This window comes from Thalia democratica, chromosome 1, assembly GCF_965202585.1.
Source record: "Thalia democratica chromosome 1, ktThaDemo2.hap1.1, whole genome shotgun sequence".
Taxonomy (NCBI): domain Eukaryota; kingdom Metazoa; phylum Chordata; class Thaliacea; order Salpida; family Salpidae; genus Thalia; species Thalia democratica.
In genome coordinates, this window is record NC_139165.1 from 1,220,904 (window position 1) to 1,226,617 (window position 5,714).

A 5,714-nucleotide genomic window follows, 5' to 3' on the forward strand; every position below is an offset into this window, starting at 1 on the left:
ATAAATTATGTTTTTATTTACTCTTAACTATATAAAAGCAAAAAAATAAAAGTGTAAAAATTACTAGTTTTGAATTGATCGTATTTAATACGTCCCTGCTTTGAAAAACAAAACGTATGCTAATAGCCACAATGGCAAGCATGCTGTTTAAATTTGTTTTGATTGACATTTTAACTTTACATAAAGTTTAACAATTTTCCAAGCTGATAGCTATTATTGGCTGACATAAGAACTGTTTTAGATAAAAAATATTAACGGTTCAATGTCAAAAAGCTTCCAAGCAAAAAAAAAGTTCTTAATAATTAAAAATTATAAAGTTTTTGTTCGTAAAGTTTGTTTTTTAATATTTTAAGAAAAGTATCTGAAACGCTAAACTTTCTAAACCATCCAAATATTAATTTGTTTATAAAAATTATACATGCTTAACCTTAAGTTTGTTAACTTTGTTGTTTTTGTTGGATTAAAAGAAAAACAGTTCCAATACTCGATAGTTATTAGGGCAAAGTACGGCCAATGGGCCAGATCCGGCTTTCAGAGTGAAAATAGCTGGCCCCTGAATGTTTACCAAACTTAAGTGAAATCTGACCCGCGCCATTGGCAAAACAGCGCCCTCAAGCGTGTAAATCTGAACCTTTGAAAATTGCACGTTCCAGTTTTTAAATGAAGAGTCATAAAATGGTCTTTGTCTACAATTTGCGGGAGACAATATTTACGCTAGATATAGAAAAAAAAACATCTTATATAATTAAATTATGTCAAAATGAATTGTATTATTGAACACTTTTCATAGATAAAAGCTTAGGCCTGCCAAATACTAAATTTTACCCATTCGACCAGCCCAATAAAAAGATTCTCACCCCCTGGGAAAACAAAATCAAAAATAATAGAGGTAGTTTTGTACAAAAAACTCTGGTTAAAGAACTATGTTTTAATTTCTATGAAATAATTTACTTAACTTAAAGATTGTTTAATCACAAAAATAAGTTCATATATTACATTAAATATTGTAAAATGGGACGAAAATAAACTCACAAGTTTATGTTTGTTTAAAATTGGAAACAATTATAAATAAATTGCTTAAAATCTAGATTATAGGAACAAACTCGATTTCAAGTACATTTCTCTGCCAACTAGGTACGCACTTGTTCAAAGTGCGTACCCAACCGGCAGTGCGTACCTAGGAAACCCATGATACTCTTTAACTACTTGCCATTAAAATTAATGCAGTCATGTTTTTTATGTTTGTACTTATATTCAAGCAACAAAGTTTTTTAATCTTTCTTGTATTTCCATGGACCTTTAAAGTTTAATAATGAATAACAACTAGTTGAAAAAAATAACGATTTATAGAAAACTCATCATACTTTATTATGTTGTGTTTATCCCAAAAATATAGTTTACGGTTATAAATTTTAATTTTGCATACTTATTATTTAATAAGTTTTTACATTTTAACTGGTTGTCTTGTTAGAAAACAAAACAATTAAGAATGAAATGATGGGGTGCTTATAGTAAACTGTTGACTCTATAATCAATATTGACCTTTAAAGATTTTAAATGATTATTTTCTATTTATTTTGTTTATATGTATTTTTCATGTTCTCCACAATTTCGGATTACTTAGGCTAAATGTTAATTGTACTGTTTGTTATTTTTATTAAATAAATAAACTGTAAGAAGTTTCTTTTAAATATTTTATTTGATATACAATTTATTAGTTCATAATTTAATTTTTGAATCTCTTAGTTTTAGTTAATAAAATAAAATAAAGCGTAATTTATCTTAGAACACAATAGGTTTGTATTACTTATTTAAGGTTTGATTTTTTTGAACTTTAAAGCAAAACGAAATTAAATTTTGTACACAGCGCTTTTCAGCTAAGAAGTGCGTACCTATTTGGCACGTTACTGTAATCCGTTTAAACATACTCTGTTTCTGCTGAATTGTAACTACAAATAAAAGTTGGATTTTTTTATAAAACAAAACAAACCGTATCGAGTCTTTTTTGTTCCTGCTTATTCTGCAGTCTGACCTGGTACATGGTAGTCATGTTTTTCTGATCAGGGTTCAGGGTCCTGCAAGTGCGACCCGCCCTGAGGGTCGTGTCGTATCGGGCTACGTGCATCCCAAAAAAATCCACCAAAACCAGAAAAAATCCACCAAAAACAAATGGGGACAAGCAAAAATACACCGATGAAAAATACACACTAGTAATACGAGTACAACCGTCTACAAGCGCTCAACATTTTTATGCAAAAATTTATGTAATTTTACTCATGTAAATTTTTAGATTATGACGTAGTTTTGGCGCGCCAGTTTCGCATGAAAATGTTTTATTGATAAAAGTTTCAAAATCTCAAGTTTTCAACATACTTTTTTAAGAATATTTAAAAAGTTTTAATTAAATTACTTTTTTAAATCTAAATAGTTAGTAAAATAAAAAATTGTGTTTAAAAATAAAACTTGGTAATGAAAACAAAACAAGTTGTATAACATCTTCGCTTAGTAAATATACTTGTAAATATCGGCATTAATCTTATTTATAAACTTAATGCCTTTCATAGAAATTTACAAAATTTATTGTTACTTTTACAAAAAATTTCTTTAAAGTTATGAAAACGTTATTTAAGACTGACAAATTTTTTACGTTACTTAAAAATAATACTTATTTCTTAAAAAAATTAATAAACATTGTCGTTTTATTTATCTGCTATAAAGTAGAATGTCTAAAAGCATCTAATTGTTAGTTCTTAGCAACTTTGATAACAATAACTAACTTAAACAAATTTCAACTTACTTTTTTTAGTTTGTTATGTATGTTATCAAAACTTCTATTAAATACCTAATTTTAAAATTAAACGTATAGCTCAAAAACTTTTTATTCGTTTTTTTTTTTTTGAGAACTAAACTTCTAACTGAGAACAATCAATTTTTTAAACTTCACTCTAAGTCTTTAGTTACCAAAAGTTGAATTTCATACATTTTAAAATTCAAATAAAAAGGTAAACTCATATACTTCTTATGTAGTGTAACGTTAAAGCTTGTATTGTTTATAAAACAAAAGTTGTTTAAACTTTCTTTGCTGAACAAATATTTAAAGTTATTAAATGAACATGAATGTTCAATCCAAATCAGATAAGCTAATTTAATTTTCGATGTAATAAAAACCCTTACAAAAGCTTTATTTACATTATGTATAAACAATAGGTGTAATCTATTGAACAATTTTATTGTTAATTTATTATTACAATTTTTTATTAGGTTTAAACTCAAATGCTTCATATAATGTGTGTTGTGTTCTAATACGAAAATTATAGTGGTTTCATAACAAAAGTGTTTTGATTTTTGTAAAATCAGTTAAACAAATGTTTTTAAAAACTGTTTAACTTTTTCGTTTCATGTTTTTACGACAATTTCAAAAATTAACATTTTAGTCAGAAAAACTAAATTTGAATTTCGATGAAAATAAAAACTTAAGAAAGCTTTATTACACATTAAAGAGGTGAAAACTTTTAGATAAAATCTTAAGATAAATTTTATTGTTTGTCAAAAATCGAAGTGTAATACTAGACAATAGTAAATTAATAGTTAACTATTGTTTACTGAACGACAAAAAATACGCTCAAAAAGTTTGGTCAAAGAACCTGGTGTACAAAAAACCTTTCGGTTATCGAGTCATACGCCAGAACAGTTTAACTTCATGCCCAGGACAAAACTGTTTTACCAAAAAAATTAACTATATTGATTAAAAATATGTTACATGTTTATAAATTTTGGTTTAATACTTTAAGCGGTTATTTATTCTATAAACTTTAAATTATTATAAAAAAAATCAGGTTAATAAATTTGTACACTTGTAATTAAATAAAAAATAAAATACATGTCATACTAACTATTTTAAACAACCTATTTGTATACAACTACCTCTACAAACTCATTATATTTTGAGTAATAAAGTTATTTTTGTGGTTTTTTTCAAAGTTTTTCAAGCTTTCAAGTGTATAGAAAAATATGCCTAAATACTATAAATAACGAATAGTTATAAAAGTATTTTTCTATACAAGGCCAAAAATGCTTAAAATATGTTTGCGTTATATTAGCACAAATACCGTAATTTAAAAGATGCAGTAATTTTTTGAATAGTCTAACAATAAAACGTATATTAAAGGTATTAATTGTAAATAAGACAGAATAAAAAGAAAGTTAATAAATAGCTTGGTAGAGCGCTTTTGCAGTATATTAACAGATAGCAGATGTTTTTTCAGGTGGTCTAGTGGTCAGTATTCGTGGCTAAAAAATCCACGCGGCCCGGGTTAGACTCCCGGTCAGGGAATAATTTTTATCATATGTTTTATTGTGCGGTAATGAAATTTCTGCTGTAAATTTATCTAATTTAAAATCGGGAACATTGTTGACATTATATTTAGATTACCTTAATTTATTAATCAGCACTACACTTTTAAATAGAATAAATATTTAAAGGTTTAGCTTAGTTACTTCTTCACACATTTATGGTTAAAGTAAGGCAAACGTTTTAAAACTTTAACAGAAACTCTGATGCCTAGTATTTAGCATTGTATAAACAAATTTTGCTTTGAACATATAACCAATAAAAAATTACGTGAAAATAATATCAATAACAACACAATAGCTGCAAAATAAAACTTTTCCTATTTCGAAAAGCACATAAAAAATAGATTAATACTTCTGCTAGCAAGTTTTACTAAATTTTAAACTAATTACATTAACTAAAAAGTTAAGAACTAAAAGTAACAAAATTGTTCTAATTTAAACAAATTAATAACTTTTATGTCAACTTTTGTTGGCTTTAACGATCATAAAACTATTTTTATTTTTTATTACAAATACTTGTGTTGACAATGAAAAATTCATCAAATTACTGAGTAAAGAGCTTATTTAAACAATAACATTTAATTAACTATTTATAGAATCAAAATATTAAAATTGTGCTTATAAACGTTATCTGATGGATTCGTTTAGTGTTTCTGTTCATTTAAAAAATTATTAATATTATGCATTCAAAATGATTATTTATAAAATGTGTCGACCGGGAGTCGAACCCGGAACTAGTGCTTGGAAGGCACTAATGCTAACCGTTACACCATCGACGCTTATGGGCGATTAGTGATATTTTTGTTTATAAACCTGTTACACGCTGGTAAGTAAATATATTAGCAAAGTTTGAATTGTAAACTGTTATTGTAACAATTAATCGATTACTTATTTACCTTTAGTTATTTTTTTAATACAAACTTAGCCACAAGCTTTTAAGTTGTAGACTCATTGTAAACTGTTTTATATTTTCGATATAAGTTATTTTCATAATTGGGTCAAATAGAAAAGTAAAATCGATTAAATTTTTGCAAAGCTCTAATCTTACAAACTACTATTAACGTTATTAACAAAATAATTACAACTTTTTTTTTTATATAAGTAAAAAACTTGTATGTAAATAATATACTCTGTAATATTTTCCTTATTGTATACTTCTTGATTAATAAGTAGATACTTAAAAATAACTTTAAATTGTTTCAAAGTTTAAATTATTAACTTTTATTTTAAGTATACAATATAGAAATACTTTTTCTCATTAAGATAATTTCTAATTTCAAACTAAAAGTTATAATTATCTGACAATAAAATTTACCTAAGTGTAAAACTACAAGTATCATTAAATAATTAGTTTATTATTG

The 5,714-nt window shown here is 25.7% G+C and overlaps 1 non-coding gene across 1 annotated transcript; it reads right to left on the reverse strand.

Moving 5' to 3' along the window:
- Positions 1–5,060: 5,060 nt before the first annotated feature.
- On the reverse strand, positions 5,061–5,132 carry Trnag-ucc (transfer RNA glycine (anticodon UCC)). The gene has a single exon. It is a non-coding gene; the product is annotated as a tRNA-Gly (tRNA).
- Between the last annotated feature and the right edge of the window lie 582 nt (positions 5,133–5,714).